The sequence below is a fragment of the Crocodylus siamensis genome, chromosome 10, assembly GCF_052110815.1.
Source record: "Crocodylus siamensis isolate JL-2025a chromosome 10, ASM5211081v1, whole genome shotgun sequence".
NCBI lineage: Eukaryota > Metazoa > Chordata > Crocodylia > Crocodylidae > Crocodylus > Crocodylus siamensis.
The window spans coordinates 50,816,990-50,834,583 of NC_143404.1; positions in this window are offsets into that span (position 1 = coordinate 50,816,990).

Consider the following 17,594-nt stretch of genomic DNA (forward strand, 5'->3'; position numbering starts at 1 on the left):
GGGAGATAAAAGATACTCAGAGGTCTAAGAATAGAGGGTTATGCTCAGAAAGGGTTATATTTAACAAGACAAATAACCTTGTGTCAAGGGAAAGTCCAAGCTGGAAAGCAGGGATCATCAAACAGTTGCCCAGGCAAAAAATCACTGCTCCGTGATTGAAGTGCAGTGCAGACTTTACATCTCATGGGGTGCAAAGCCAGATCCTAGGTGGTGTCCAGATGAGCGCAGATCTGTCTGCAGCACCACACACTGCACAGGCAGGCATTCCCCATGCTGCTACCTTGTAGTGCAGGGTTGGGGGGTTGACCCTGGGAAATCCCAGGGTAAAAAAAACCATGCCCAAAAAAAGCAGGGCAGCGCATGTGGCAGCCAGCCAGAGGCCCCCAGGACCTCAGGTAAGGCTGCTGGGGCCAACACAGTTGCTGGCCTCAGCCTCTCCTGCCCTACCCGGGATAACCTGCCATGTGCCAGAGCATGCATGGCACTGGCGTTCCCCCGGGGACAAGCAGCAGCAGCACAAGGTGAGCCACTGCTGCTTGTCCCCAAGGAAACAAACATCTGCTTTCATCTGGACATGCATCTGGAGCTTGAGTGCATAGCTGGGCAAGTAGCCTCTCAAAGCTTGTCAGGAAATCCTTCTGAGTGATAGCAATACCTCCCCTTCCCAGAGCAGCTTCCTGCAAGGATCTCAAAACACTTTGCAAATGCCTCAGGAGTTGAGATGGGACCTTGAGCTGCTTTCATCCCCAGGGATAACTTAAGCTTCACATCAGTGAACCACGTAAGCATTTTTAGATAGAGCTAACTTACAAGAGAATGAAGCAGTTGAAGAACCCAGGGGTCCTGGCTTATAGACTCATCTGCACTAAGCCACAGGTCAGCATGCCAACCATATGCTAGGTGAAGAGAATCAAGCCCTTGTGACTTCAGCAGCTAGAAGATCAAGGTGTTTTTAGGGTGTAGCTGTCCCTTTTACATAGGCAACAGAAATAGGAGACCTAAGTTCCAGTCCCAGCTGCAGCCCAGACTCATTGGGAAGCCTTGGGCAAACCACTAGGCTCTCCTGTCTTTAAAGAGTTTAGATGTGAGGGCATGTTTTCTCTAGCAGAGTGGTGTTGTCAAGGAGTCAGCTGTATTTGTAGCACGTGAAGAATGAAGCAAATATTACTGGTCCAGGACAGTGTCAGGCTTTTCCTACGACTGTTGGACTCCTATGTCCCAAAGGGGCAAAGTGTGGAGGTTCATGCTGTGCTAGCCCCCAAATGCTTCCTCACTTCACAAAGTGTCCAGGCCTTCAGGATCTGTAACACCAGGCTGGTGACCTCCCAGGAACAGGATTCCAAGGATTATGGCGCATGTTGCTGTAGTTTGGGTAGATCCAGCAAGGGCAGAGGCAGAACACCTGGAGAGAAAGGTTTTGCATGGGCAAGCAGGAGTCCTCCAAGCTGAGAGAGAGATCGCAGTGGGGACTTGGGTCTGTTCTTATTTTGTCTGGACACGCCCCAGCTACAAAGCCACTTAAAGATCAGTGAGACAGTGGTAATATTCAAGCCCTGACCACAGTTACAGACCCTGTTCAAGAGTGGAACAAATGGACAAGGGTCCCCAGAGAGCTAGGGTCTAAGCAAATAAGACAGGTAAAGGGTGGGAGAGAGTAAGCATGGTTACCATGCAGATTGGATGAAGAGTTGAAGCAGAGCACCAGAGGGCCAGGCTTTCATAGGAACTCCAGCCCACAAGGAGAGCTGGGATTTCCTGTGCTGCTCAGCACGTTGGGAGCACACTGGGTAGTGAACTCTTTGCAAACCATTGGTATGAAAATCACAGTGGACATGGATGATCATTGGAAAAATCAGACTCAGCATGAGTAACCCAAGGTCACTCAGACTGAGTGTGTGGAACAGGTGGAAAGTGAACACCACCCAATCGAGACCACTGTTTAATCACACAGCTTTCCTCTCTCAACCTTCACCTCCATAAAGGGGTGTCAGCTTTTTCAGAAGCAGATAAATGTCTCAAACTGACCCACTTTCCCTTTGGTTTATGTAAAAACCTACAGGTCACTAGAAACATCCTTTCTAATCCAGCCCATCTCTCTGCCCAAAGAAGTGGAATAAACAGGGGAGGGCTAAGGGCTGTCGGGTGAGCATGGGGGAGAGAAGGAATGTGCTAGCACTGCCCTAGGTGACACAGAACAGTGCTCAGAGCATGTCTGCTGGTCCTCCTCTCCCTGCTTTCAAACTATATGACTCCCAGCAAACAGACACTGAAGGGAAGAACAGCAAAACTCCAGCTAGCCGCCTACTCCTCAAGTGTGCTGATGCCAAGGACGCGTGGGCTGGATCCCCAGCGCAGCAAATGCCCAGGGAGAAGCTGTATGAAGTTTAATGTTCAGAGTCAAAACACCACACCATCAGCACTGGAGCCAGGAGTCTGAGCTGCCAGGCTTTCCTCTGGGCCACCACCCTATGCCTTTTTTGGTTAGACAAGGAGCTAGCGACGCCAATCATTGCCTCTCCACTGCACCCTGACCCACAAACTGGAATTCCCAGTTACCTCATGGGATCCCTCTACCCCCTAAAATATGGGACCAGGAGGAGGAGGTTGCAACCTGAGAGGTGCCCACACTGTGGGAGAGGGGAAGGAAGGGAGAGAGCAGATGAAGGAGGAAGGGGTCAAGAGAAAGAGAGGCTTCTGGTGTCACTGGGTGAGGGAGGAAATAGTCCGGTCCAGTCACAGCTGATCCATTTGAGACTGGCTTTGCCCCTTCACGCTTGAACAGGAATAAGGAGGGGACAGGACAAGGGCCAGCCTTTCTCACAGGAAAGACGAGGGCAGTGACAAATGATAGCGTATGGATAGCTGAGCAGTGTGTTCATAATTCAGCTGCCATAGAGTGAAGCAAGCACTGTATTTATGCAAAGGCAGGGGACTGGGTTTGAAGGCTGAAGGGACCATTTCCAAATGCCTCCTGAAAGTAGGGCAAGGCTCAGAGCAGAGCAGAGCTGCATTGTGCCTCAGTAGCACCACTTGCCCTTGGGGCAGCATGGGGTGGCAGGGGAGCTCTGAGAGGCACGATGCCTTAGGCTGGCAATCTCCTACTTCAGGGATCCAGGTGGAGTGTGGCTCTACTGGCCCAGCCTTGGAGATGGGTCTGTGTCTGCTCCACTCCACCCTGGCCAGCTTTCTGCCCTGACCTCCCAGCACCTGCAGAGACAAAGATTTCATGCACCCATTAGCCTTGGTATCCAGCCCAGTGATGCTGGGTAAAGCCTGGGCAAGATGAAACAACTTCTGCTTCTTGCTATCCTGGTAGAGACTGGGCACCCAGGCCCCCCTGGAAATGCTGCATGGGAGTCTCATTCACTGTCTGCTCTGGACACCCTAAACACTCCACCAGCTCTCCAGCCATACAGTGCCCAGTAGGAGAGGCCGGGGGCCTTGTGTAGCAAGTTCAGTAGCCATGCCATCCTTGCCCTGCTCCAGTTCTAGGGTACTCTCCTCTTCTTACTCATCTGCCATGCCTTGATATACTTTAATTGATCAGATGAGAGGCTACCTAATGGGTCCTAGAGCAAGCTGCCATTTCTCTGACAGTCAATAGGTTCCTTCCAGACTGCCAGTTTCAACCCTGCTTTCATGCTAAGTGGCCCTGTCAGTCCATCTATGCCCCCCAGGGCACCTGTAGCCTTAAGGGCTATTCCTGACCTCTGACCTCCCTTACAGCCATACCCATGCCTTGCAGATTCTCCCAATCATCACTTAGGTGGCAGTCTGCCCCCAAATCACCAGGCCACCTCAGGTCTCCATTCCCTTGTTGGGGCCTCGGCCTTCCTGGCCTCCTCCTCTCTGCTCTAGCTGGTCCCTTTAGCCTAGACCCATTGCATTGGGCCTAGCTTCTTGAATGTAAGTCCTACTCTTGCCCTTCTTGGTGCTGGGCTCTTGGCCCTGTCTGTCCTTGTAGGACTCTTGGTCCGTGACCCTGTCTCTGGTGTCCTTGAGCACCCTGGCACTGTCTTTGCCCTTCTCAGGTGTTGGGCATCTGGCCCTGTCTGCATCCTTCTTGGGCGCTGTCCATCAGTGCCTTGAGCCTGGCTGCTGGCAGGGCTCAAAACCACTCGTGCCCCCTGGGCACCACTAGGACCTCCACCTCCCCTTCAGTCTCAACCCTGAACCACCGGTATAAACTGCAGCAAAGGAATAAGCCCACTGGCTACAACCAGGGACTCCCAAGCCTGCTGGCTGTATCACCAACTAAACCCACATTAGATCCAAACATAAATAGTCACTAACTGTCCATGCAGCAAGTCTTCCCCTCATCCTTGTTGCATTCTTCTGTGCTATCAGCATCTTACTGGCAGGCCTAGGGCAGCTCCAGAGTCAGCCAGACATCCCCCCGCAGCCTTTCTGTCCAGAAGATCTTCCCCTTGTGGCACACAGGGCCAAACTGCCTCTCTGGCTCAGACTCTGGGCTTGTAAACTGCCTAAGCCTTGCCCCTTCCCGGCAGGTGGCACCCCAGCCCCCTGCAGGGATTCCTCCTTACAGCCTGGTGGCTGGTTGCCATGGCAGCTTATGACTGCTGCTCTTGAAGCCCCTTGCTGCCCACACCGGGCTCTGGCCTCCCGTCCTATTGCAGAGCAGCTCGCTGTGCAATAGACTGTCATAGTCTTTGTCCTTAGCTGCCTATTCCTTTTCAACCAATTTATCCAGCCAGCTGACTTCCTGCCCTTTGGGGAGGGGGCTGGACCCAATGATCTCTCAAGGTCCCTTCCAGCCCTAAAGTCTATGAAATCTATGAGATCTATGAAATCCCAGGCAGAGTTCCTCCTGACTGGCTGCAGGTGTGTCTCTTCACTCTAATGGCCATCTCCCTGTCTGTCTAGGAAGCAATGCTGCTTTGCTGCCTGGCAGCTAGCCCCTCTTCAGTTGTCTGGGCTCTATCTGCTGCAGCTTCTCTCCTTAAAGTAACAGGAGCCCCAGGCTCCCTGTTACACGTTGCTACCCAGATAAAGGGCTGCTGTCCAGGTGGCTAATCCTAACTGCCATGGGGGCTTGGGCCAAGGCCTGATCTCTCTGTGACTCACTCTCTCCATCGACAGAAAGGGGAGGGAAAGGTATAGGCCACAAAGCGTGGCTCCACTTCCAAGGTGCACTGACTAGCTCAACCCTCCTCTCTGGCTCCAGAGCATTGGAAACACTATTTCCAACCTGCACAGAGCTTCTAAGAGATGACACGATAGGTGACTGATGTACAGTGGCAATTGCAAAATGCATTCCTTGAGCCAGCCTAGACAACCAAGCAGGACTGTTTTAGCTCTATTGATGGATTCATAAAAAAGGGAACTTTGATGCAGGTCCAGCTATGCACACTCTAGAAGTAAAACCAATATAACTCTCTCAGTAAAACAGATTGTTTCCCTAACCACCATCGTGATGCTGCTGCAGAACTGTGTAGCCCAAGCCAATAAAGGCTAACCTGGGGAAGCACAGGCACAGAGAAGTCAAGGTCAGTGGTAGAGTTGGGATCAGAATCCAGGTCTCCTCAGCTTCTTCCAGCTCCACATGTGCCGTGCACCATAATTCCTCTTATGGAGAATGGCCTCCCAGAAGCCTAGTGAGTTTGCAAAAGGAGAAAATTAGAGACCTGTCTATCAGACTGACATGAACAAGTCTATTAGCAGCCCTTGCCAGGTGAGAGGAAAATATTAACACATGGAAAACAGAGGAAAAGAGGCAGCTTGTCTGGGCCTCTGTTGTGACTGCACAGACAGATGAAACCAATGAAGTTATAATAAATCCCCCACATGCTTAATTTTTTTCTATCAATAGTTCTGCAAAGTCTTTGACAGGTTCAGAAATTCTATGTAGGCTCCTGGCAACTACAGCCGGGCTGGGAAGGGGTTCACAGAAGAGGGGTAGCAGGGCTTCTCAGAGAAAGTAGAAAGGAAATTAAAACAGCAAACTCTGCTTGTGGATTGAAGGGGAGACAAACCAGGGGCCTGGAGTGCCTAATGAAGATCAAGTCCTGGGGAAGATGGAAATCTAGCTGTCTCCTGCCCCTGGGCATCTTTTTCCTGGCTTTGATCAGTTACTGTAGAAGCGGTATGCTAACAGCCTTCTATAGCCTGGTCTAAGGGAGACACCGCTGACTGGGAGACCCTGGCTCTGATCCAGGCAAATCAGCTTCCCCCATGCCGTTTCCCTTCTGTAAACTGTTCAGAACAGATGCTTTATATTACCCAGGTATATGCAACTCACCTAGCACAATGCCTGGGGTATCCAAGAACCACTGTTATGTGAACAGGAAATGGAAGGGATTCGCATGTTAAATAAACTGTGCGCCCCAAATTGTGACCACTCCACCTGGCCTTGGAAAAAGCACTTTGTTTCCAAGTCTTAGGGGAAGACTTGTGTGGCCCAATTTATCTAAGAGAAGCAGTAAAACCTGGGTGTAAAAACTGAAGCTGCTACCATGGAAATGGTGGCATCTTCAATTGCCCTACATAAGCAGGGTCATGGATAAAACTTGGGCTGTGATGAAAATGGGCAGATTCCAACGGCACCAGGAAAGAGAAAAAGAAAAGCCACTCCATACCTCCAACTCCCCCCAAAGCAGCAGCCAGCACCTCCACACAATGTACCACATTACTATTCCACATTAGGCACCTAGGCTCCAGTCTGTCAGAGCCTTATGCACACATGCCTGTTTGATAGTCAGTGGGAAGATGCATGTGCCTCAAGTTACTCCCAGGCTTTTAGGTTCTACAGATGCTCGGAATAGCTGGACTAAATTTGTGAAAGATTGTAACCCTCAACCCTTCACTTTGGAGGCTCTATTGATGACTCTCCTGTGTCCATCATAACACAGAACATGTTTCAAGCACAGACATGGTCAAAGGGCTGAATTCTCCTCTTTCTCTACCTCACCATCACCAAGACTGTCTACTGTGCCAGATCTGAGGGCATGGAGCTGTACCACAGCCTGCCTGGATTTGGACTCCCTCCCATACTACCTACCAGCAATGGCAGAATGTGGGTCATTCAACAAATGGGTTGGTGGAGGGGGCTGACAGTCATACAGAATGACAGCTTTCAAAATCTGGGCAGCTTGTTCTTGACTGTTGGCAGGATATATTGATCTTGTGAAAGCAAGGGGATTATTTGAGAAAATAAGAGCATCTATCTTCTTTTTAGTTGAACAAGGTTTTATGTATGTCCATCATGCTTTGGCAAATAGCAGAAATGTTGTTTGTTCAGGGATGCCCTATGGCTAGGGTTGTTGTGGGAGGGCATTCTTATGGACATTTTTGGACAAATGTTTATTATGTGGTTGCCTGCAGTCACACTGAATTGCTCTCAGTGAGCTGGCAGGTCACTTCAAGCTCTATGACTCCTTTTACATATATACAGGCACTGAGAATATGTAGGTACTTGCATGAATACACTAATTTCCTGATCTGGATTTACTGTGCATCAATCTATGCCGTAGGTGTTGAATTATTTTAAAATCACTGCCTAGGTTAACATTTTTGGTGACTAAAGTTGTTAAGTGAATATCTAAAAAAACCCCCCCAGAAACAAAACCTTGGAACTGTAGCCAGAGCAAGCAACACTGAAAAATTAGCACCAAGCCAACCCCAGGGAGCTACACTAATCAACAGAAGGAGTGGGTGGTTTTGTTGTTTTAGAATCAGATGCCAGCATTCCCCTTCAATTATGTGCTCTATTGTTTGAAACAGTGACTGGGTAATGAACATGGACGTGCATTATGACCGGGGGACTTTAAAAGGACCTAAAGGAGTTAGGTTCCCAAATCTCAGTGAATGAAATTCAATGGCAGCTCCATTAAAAACCCAGCTTAAAACTGATCAGGAATAGGTAATGCTCAGCTCTACAGTTAAATTATGTAGGTATGACAGATGCAAGATCCCAACCAAAACCGTATACCTACCACTCTATTTGCATATGGGCACCATTCTCAGCCCAGAATGCAGCCTAACTATGCAAATGCACTATCAATTCTACATATGCAGATATGGACTTGCATGCATACTGTACAGACATCAAAATGCTTTATAAATGCACATCTAGGAATGTCTTCCAGTACCTGCGTGGTAATGTAGATATTGGGGTAGATTCCATGAGAAAGTGCCAACATGCATACATTCACAGATGTGTTCACGAGGGATGGATGTAGAAAGTCAAGTTTTGTTTAATGATGCTGTTGAGAGCCAGATGCAACCCGATGTAGTCATCACCAACAAAGAGGCCAAGAAGGTCGTGATCATGGACGTCACCATCCCCTTTGAGAACCAGCACCAAGCCTTCACTGATGGCCGGGCTCACAAGTGGGAGAAGTACGCCCCGCTGGCCAACACCCTGGGGTGCCATGGCTACGATGTGACAGTTGACACGCTCATCGTGGGAACGCTCAGAGCCTGGGACTCCAGCAACAAGAGCATCCTGTGTGCCTGCCACGTCTCCCGCTGCTACGCCAAGCTGATGCGCTGCCTCATGGTGTCCGACACCATCTGATGGTCCCGCGACATCTATGTGGAACACATCACGGGCCACCACCAGTAAGTACTCCGACCACACCAGACGAACCACCGCCGGACCGGACCCAGAGGGGACCGCCTGAACCGCACACCCCCCCCCGCACCAGATGGACCTTCATTTTTGAGAGGATTCTTCAACAACAGACGACCCCGCTCCACCTGAAGAGGACCCCCGTGATGAGACTCTATATGGACTGAGACACTTCCTTTGAACTACTTCCTCCACCATTGCGGACCATTGTAACGGGTTTGTGTGTATCTATCCCTTTTCTCTCTCAGCGTCATGAACCCCCTCCCTTCCCTTCCTCCTTCTCCCCATCCCCCACCCCCGAGGTTAGATGGTTAACATTGTATCTCCTGTAACCTAGTTGCCTTCCCCCTCTCACACCCATCCCTCTATTGTTAGTCCCTCGTGCAGGCGATCTGTATTTCCCTACTGGCTTTGTCATCTTTTTTGGATTCCCAATCCTAAACATTTACTAATAAGAGTCAATATGTACTAACATAACATTACAGCATGGGAACCACAAATTAAGCCCCATGCTTTCCCTGAGTGCCACTCTGATACCCTTCCCTTGCTTGAACTGCTGTTCTGCTTTCAGCTCCCTGCCCTACCTGCTGCTATGCTGCCTGTTCCCTCCCCAGTCTGCCATGTGCCACACAGAGGCTACCTGTGCCACTTGTGGCACATGTGATACAAGCTGGCCAATCGTATGTCACAGTACATATATAGAAATGCTGGGATGTGCTCATTTTTCTTTGCATTTACCAGGCAAGTCATCAGCTGCTGCAAACCAGAGTGGCTCTACTTAAGTCAGTGGAGTTATGTTGAGGTAAACCAGCCTTGGGTCTGTCCCATACAATGTGACCCTAGAGTAACTCTGTTGACTCAAAGGCAGTTCCTTCTGCTCTGTTGTATCAATGCCACTGAAAGCAAAGCATGGCTCTGGGACCTCTGGATGGTGTCCATGCCTACTGATCAGGTTTTGTTCTCACTTGCATTGGTCACATTGAGGGTCAAATCTTGGAGCTAACGAATGAAGATATGAAGTTTCATCAACTTCAGTGGGATTAGGATCTAGAATCTGACTTTGCAGTCCTTGTCCAGAATCTGGAATGGTCCATATTTACTCCACTGTAACAGTGAGTGAAGGCTACCATCCTGTTGGACTTGTAGACATGCAGGTATCCTGCATGAATGTAGGTAGATATGTACTGGACAATTGTCTTTGCGACAGTGTGTAGAGGGCAGCCATGAATATGGGATACCTGGCATCCTGGTGCATTCTTCCATAAAGTAACGCACAGGACTATGCATAAACATGGAAACAGAAGTGACAGTGGAGCAGCCTGTATTTCTAAACCTGGGAATCCAACTTGGGTCTGTCTGCACATTATGCATGGAGATATGCTGATGTAACCTGGATGAAACACAGTTACTTGAGGAGCACAAATGGATTTCTAAGCACAACTTGCCAATCTTCTTCTTCATTGGGTCTCCAGTCCAACCTTTCTATATGTTTCGCTCTCAATATTTTGCACAGGTCACTGCTTCCGGCACTGGTGTTGTCAAATCTTGTGGGGTGCATTGTGGTGCTACAGGGCAGGTCAAGAGATGATCCATAGTTTGGTTCTCCTGACAAACACATTGGTTAGTTGTTTAGAGACCCCATGAGTTCATGAGAAGGTTGCACCTGTCAAGACCCACTCTCAGTCTGTTCAGACTCTGCCATGTGTGCCATTTGTAATTGGAGCCAGGGTGCATGATAGATACCTCCTTGTAGTGCATCTTGGGCAACTTCTGAAGTGTCATCTTCTAGAAGGCCGTATCTATCAACCACTCCAAACATCAGTAACAACTTGCCAATGCCAGAATAGGACTGCTGAATCTATCTTCATTGTGACTGACTTTCCTTTCTTTTTTTATGTCCTTGTGACGAGGTATTTAGCAGAATTCGCAGTCATTGGAAACTGCCAGGCTGCGTCATGAGCACTTCTGCTTTGGGCTCTGTGACTGACAGGGGAACCATGAACCCCTATGCACACACACATGCTGATCACACAAGTATTTTGCCCAGATTTCAGGCTAGTCCGAGAGAAACTAACACAGTGGAAATGTCTCCAGGAATTGCTCTGAGGCTCAGCTCCACTCTTGCCAACACCTCTGGGAATCTGGAGTAACTTCACTGATTCCAACAGCTCACAATTTGCCCTTTCGTTTTCAGTCAGTGCTTAGGAGAGTGCTGCAAAGTCCTCTATGCCCTCTGTAGCTCCACAGCACTTCCCCCAAGAGATCTGAGTGCATTTTTGAAAAACACTGCTGCACCATAAATATTTATTATTCTGCTCTTTATTTTAAGTGCAGGTTGGAAAAACAAAAGTGTTAATTATGCCTTTTCAGGAGTTCTCTGCAGTTAGGGAAAGGAGACAAGATCAAAGTGATTTAATGGACTAATCTGTAGTAAGAGAGCCCTTTATCTTGGTCCAGCCCCTCTGGGCTCAATTTCCATTTATTTGTGCTTAGTAGTTTTCTTCAGCCGTCAGAGGTGTTGATTGAGCCATGCTCAGAGGGGGTTTAGCTTTCTGGCGAGGTCCTCCCTCTTTTTTTATCTCCTGGGGTTTTTGCACTGTTCTAACACAGTGGGGGGGCCCCACCTTTTTGGCAGGCATGCCACAAATTAGCCCTGTACCTTCCCTAAGTGCTGCTCTGATCCCTGTCCTCTGCCCAATCTCCTGCTGTTTTCTGCTTCCTGCACTACCTGCTGCTGTACATCTGTCCCCCCGCTGATCTACTATGTGCCACACACACAGGCTGCCTGTGCCTCTTGTGAAACTTGTGCTGTAAGTTGGCTACCCCTGTTCTAAGTTTCTCTCCTCTCTTGGACTTAGCATTTCCCCTCCTGAGCCATGCTAATGAAACAGCTGTTAGAGACTCAGACAACAGCAGTGACTGTTTGGGTCGAGCGCAGGGTTTTTGGGACACTACTGCTCCTTATGCCCTGAGAGAGCTGGCTGGGTCTCATTCTTAAAGTGTAACTTATTTATTCACCCATTCTTTGAAGCTGACACTGGAGCAAATCTGTCATCATTGCCCAGGGGACTTGGCACTTATTCAGGTCAAGTAACTTAGAGGACCGCTCTCAGCTCCCCTTCCTCATGATGACCAACATGTCACCCTGCAAGGAGGGGCACTGGTGAAGCCTCAGTGTAAATCCCCAGGTCTACATTGACTGGGGGCAAAATCAGAGCAGGTGCTTACAGAGTGCAAGCAGGGTGGCAGAAGCAGGACCTAGGCAAGGAACCTATGGGCTGATCACTTTGCTGTTCACACACAGCCCAAATGTTGAACTCATAGGTTGGCAAAATAGCAAGGCTGACCCTGGGAATCCCTGCAGTGCCTGGGGCTTTATCATTACTAGCCAGCAGGGACTAAGGGCCAGAAAGGATGATTATGATCCTCCAATCTCACTTCCTGCATAAAACAGGCAAAGATCTTCCTCTGGCAAGATTAAACTTCCTTGAGCCTAATCACTTGTGACTAGTAGGTCCTCTTCTTGCATCAGCTTGCTACCCACCTTCCTGCAATGGCCTGAGTCTATAGCAGAGGTATCAAACCCTTCTGGCCCCATAGGCTGGATGAATAGCAGATGGCTGTCCCCTGGGCCAGACTGGACCCATGGACCTCCTTGTCCCACCCTGATTCATGCCAATCCAGTGCATGCAGCACTTGCTGTGGCTGGCCTGCAATCCATGCTGCATGTGGCACGTGCCCTGGAGCAGCCAGGGGAGGAAGGGGCACCACTTGCCCTGGACCAGTCAGAGCGGGTGCCATGTGTGGAGCATGCCCTGAGCCCTGTGCATAGGGCTGCTCTGGCACGCACTGCATGCAGCATATGGACCAACTCCAGAGTCGGGGCAGAACGGGGGCCAGATAATGGGGCTCTGCAAGGCAAATTTGGGCCATGGGGCCCATCTTTGACATCCCTAGTCTACAAAGATGCCTTGCCTATCCAACATCAGCTCTCCTTCTTGGTTCGTTCAAGAAGTCTTGTGGGTATAAAGGACATCACCAAGATTGTCCACCCACCCACATATTGGAGGACACTTTCAAGGTCAGCCAGCAATAGGACACTGTATAATGAAGAGCACCAGATGGGGAGCCTGTCATAACCCTGCTGCTGATTGGCTCTGTGGCCTCAGTTAAGGAGCATGAGGAAACATGGCTCCCCTTCCTCGGCTGAAGGCAAAGAGAATGTTCCCCTCCCCCCTCACTGGGGCAACAATCCCCCATCTTGTTTCACTGCTTGGGCAAGTCACCCAGTCTCTCTGGGCCTTCAAGATCTACCTACTCCACAAGGGCTTTGTAAAGGCAATACACTCTCATGGATTTCAAACCAATTTGCAATACAGGCAGTCCTTGACTTACAACATTTTGAGTTACAATGTTTCACGCTTACAAAGTTTATAAATTGACACCCTGTTTCAACTTTGACATCAGTTTTGACTTTACAATGCTTGATTTGATCTGATGCCATGACAGCAAACAAGTCGCTGTGTCACCCATCTCCCTGGAGAACATCTGTCCAAACTTCCTTGGACACTTGTGCTCATTCAGCACTTGGTGTATAACAACTGGCCAGGTAAAAGACAGCAATCTCTGTGGCATCAAGGTCAAGGAATGACCAGCATGGTGTAGATATTGCTTCCTGGGATTTTCATTTGGCTTGGATTTCCAAGTATTGGGCGTAGGATGAGAGGGCCATTTTTGTAGCTTTTTAATGCACTTGGGCTCCTGCTGTTTACCACAAAATGGAGCCACCCTCCTTTTGCATGCAAAAAGATGGCACATGTGGTGGTACTCCTGGTATACCACACTTCACTGCTTCCTCATTAGGATGGGGCATACCAGGGAACTGCTTACAGCATCCTGTAATCTGTCTGCCACTCTTTCACCATACAGGGGAGTGTGACTATGGGCACATTGACTAACTTGGAACTGAACACAGCAGTCCCAACAACCATTTTCCCCCTCCCCCACCAAATCTACTAAACCACATTTCCTATTATTCCTTAAAGTCATCGGTCATCTGCAGAGTTGCAGTGACATGCAGTTTCTGATTTGCCCGTTTCCTGATTAGTGACAGCCATTAAAATAAGTGCTACATTAATAAATGCTAGGCTGCAATGCGCCCTCCAGTTCTGTCACTCATCAGAATTCTGACTCAAACTGACATCTGCTTCTTGTAGGTCTTCAGAGCTTTCCTCCCTCTTAGCCTCAAGGGAGGCAACATGACTGAAGCAAGGAAGCCCCAAGTTTTTGGAGACCAATGCAGGCCCCTCCCAGGGAACATAGCTAATGTCAATATTTTCCTCTGGCATAGCCACTCAAAAACTGGGCATTTAGTCCATCTCTGTACTTCTCTGTCACAGAAAGGGCTCTCTCACTTCCTTCCCTTTCGTGCTGGAGTACTGGGTTCAGGGCTCAGTTCACCCTATCTCCAGTCACAAACAAGAACTTGGGCTGTCTTGAAGGGCAAAATGGTCAAAACTCTGGGAGGACTGCTAGGAGATTTAAGTCAGATGCCTCTTTTGCTAAGAATGAGCCCTTTGCCCATGCTAAATAGAGAAAAGAAGTCTTCTAGCTAATGGACAAGATGCATTGGTTGGAAGGAGCATTCATCCTGAAGACAAGAGAAAAGGGCCCCTTAACCTGAACTACACCTACAAACTTCAGCAAAGTGACTTTTGCAGGTGGGAACAGGCTCATGTCCCTTCCCTCAGCTTCCCAGGCATCAATCTCTCAGTAAATCAATATAACTGTACACATTCTCAACAAGACAACTGTATATCACGTGGAGTTAAATCAATACCTTTTCCACTTCTAATATAGCAGGGCTTTCCCCTCCATCCTACAGTGCACCACTCACTGCAGCATGGACAGAACAAGCATAGCCATGATCATGCTTTATTATTTGCAGTATCACCTAGGAGCTCCAGTAATGGGCCAGCAGCTCCCTGCGTGAGGCACTGTACAAGCACAGGACAAAAGTAACTCCTACCCAAAGAGTTTTCAATGACATGGAGTCACTGCTCACATCAAGAGCTCTTGCAAACGCAGGTAGGTAACTTGTAGGCTAGTGGCAGCTTGCACAATCCCTAAGCATCAGTAAGAGTCAGCAAAGAGTTTTCAGGCTTTGGCCCTCTGAGACAGATTGCAATCCTTTTATCTTCCCTGGTCACAAGCAAATCGCACAGAGTGTCCCAGTAGAAGCTAGTGGGACTACACCATGCAAGCCACTGGTCCTGGATAGGATCAGGATGTTTAAAATATGGCCTTTAAATCAGTAAAATTCCTAGGGGAGAGGATCCTTTACATGAGACTAGCATGGATTATGAGTAATATAGTAATGGAAAGATGGTCTGCTGGCTACAGCGTTCATCTGGGGTTGAGGAGATCTGGCTTCAATTCCTGGACTTACCACAATCTTTGTGTAGGATCTTGGGCATGATATAAAGCCTTTCAGTACCCCAGTCCTCCACCAGAGAAATGGGAATAAAGCCCCCTTCTTGACAAGAGGATAAACACATAGGCATGTACTCAGACACTACAGCAATGATGAAGGCCATGTTAGTGTCGACGACAGAGGATGCAGAGGAGACTGTAAGCACACAGCAGCCCACCTGACCAGGACAAACAAAACACACACAAAAACCAACCAACCAACCAACCAAACCAAAAAATCAATCCAGATCTCAGCTTCAAATGATTTGCACAAAAAAAACCAAAACCCAGCACTGGGCTCTGTGAAGCAAGAAGGGAGAAAATGCAGACAGAACTTTAACAAAGCCCACTCAGGGGCAGATTTCTGTCCATTTCCCTGAAGAGCCAGAAGGCAAGCGACAACAGAAAGGACAGAACCAGCACTGAAATGCTCAAGTTGCAACAAGGGAAGTTTAAGTGAGGTATGAGGAAGAATTTTCTGACTAGGAAGGTGCTGAAAGCCACAGGATCCTGTTCACAGCTCCCTCCAAAGCCAGCAGAGGAAAGCTCCAGATGCTGCCTGTTTGGAAGGGTATATTTTCCTACAGGTATGTGAGCACTCCTACAATAGGAGCCATGACCTAACCCAGAATCCTGCCCACAACAATAGTCAATGCCACCTGCTGCTTCAAAAGATTCAGATGCAAGAAACAGTGTGTAGTGGACAATTACAGAATAATCTGCCCAGAAGCAAAGTTAGCCCATTGCCCCAGACAGTCAGTGATCAGCTGGTGCTCTGAGTATAATGGATAATTATTCATTATCCTAATGGCCAGATGAGAGCTTCCACACTGACTTGTGCTCATCAGTCCTAGGATAAGCAAGCTTGGAAGAAACGGAAACTTCTGTAGGCAAAGTGGGAGATTTAAGGGCATATTTACATCTATTGCCAGATTAATTTACATATGCAGCCCTTTGGCTTCCCCTACCAGTCAAAAAAAAAAAAAAAGAAGGAAGAAAAGTAAGAAAGTTCCCTCCTCTAGCAGGGGAGATTTGAATACTGAAAAGTCCCACTGAACGCCTATAGCTCCATCTGGGACTGCCCAGTGTTCCACCTTCATGAATTACTATAACATGTACAAGAATAGGTAACTACAAGGAATCAGGAGGATTATTCACCCATCTGAAACACAGCAGACCCAGATGGGGTAGTCACATCCAAGATCGACCGGGGAGACAACCTGTGTGCAAGAGCAGGGATTCTCACCCTGGCTTTAGGCAGACATGAAGTGCTTTTGGATTCCCTGGGGATTCAGAGAAGTGGTGGCCTGGTAGAGGGGCTATGACACTGGACTGTTAGAAGCCAACAAGTGATGAGGGCTTTAAACTAGGGTCACTTGGGGATGGAGACCAAAGCCCTGAAGTAATTGGGAAAGTGAGTGACCCAGAGAAAAAGCAAGCAGGAGGTGGCAACAGGGGAGGCTTTCTCATTCTTCCTGAGTAATCAGGGCAATTGACTAGTTACTGCACGTGCCTGTGCACAAATCCACGGAGCCTGGGAAACAGGCAGGAAGAACCGGAAATCCTTGCCCGGTCATGGCACTATGACGTGATTGGAATAACAGAGATATGGGACAGCTCGCATGACTGCAGCAGTGTCATGGATGGGAATAAACTGTTCAGGAAAGACAGGCAGGGGAGAAGAGAAGGAGGAGTTGCACTTTATGTGAAAGAGCCATATGATTGCTCAGAGCTCCAGTATGAAACTGAAGATAGTCCTGTTGAAAGTCTCTGGATTAAGATTAGAGGCGAGATCAACAAGGGTGATGTTGTGGTGGGTGTGTGCAACAGACCACCAGACCAGGAAGAAGTGTGGATGAGGCTTTATTCAAACTGCTAGCACAAGTTTTCCAGTCACAGGCCCTCGTTCTCACAGGGGACTTCAATCACCCTGACATCTGTTGGGAGGACAATACAGCAGTGTGCAGGCAATCTAGGAAGTTGTTGGAGAGTGTTGGGGACAGCTTCCTGGTGCAAGTGCTGGAGTGGCCAGCTAGGGGCTGTGCTCTTCTTGACCTGCTGCTCACAAACAAAGAAGAATTGGTAGGGAATGTAGTAGTAGTGGATGGCAACTTGGGAAGCAGTGACCATAATTGAGCTCAGGATCCTGAGGAAGGGAAAGAAGAACAGCAGAGTAAGGACCTTAGATTTCAGAAAAGCAAACTCTGACTCAGCACTGATGAGCAGGATCTGCTGGGAGGCCAGTCTGAGGGGGAGAGGAGTCCAGGAGAGCTGGCTATACTTTAAAGAAGCCTTACTGAGCATGCAGGAACAAAACATCCCGATGTTGGGAGGAGAAGGGCACGGGAGAGGGGTGTGCCCCCAGATCTGCCTGTGGGGTGAGGCAGGGTGGGCCCGCTCTCTCCCATGCCTGCTAGCCCCCAGCCCCCATGTCCTTGGGGTAGGGAAAGGCTGCACTGGGCTGTTCCCACCAGGCCTGGCTCATGCTGCGCTCAGTGGCAGCACTGGGAATGGGGGTTAGGAGGGCTATGCC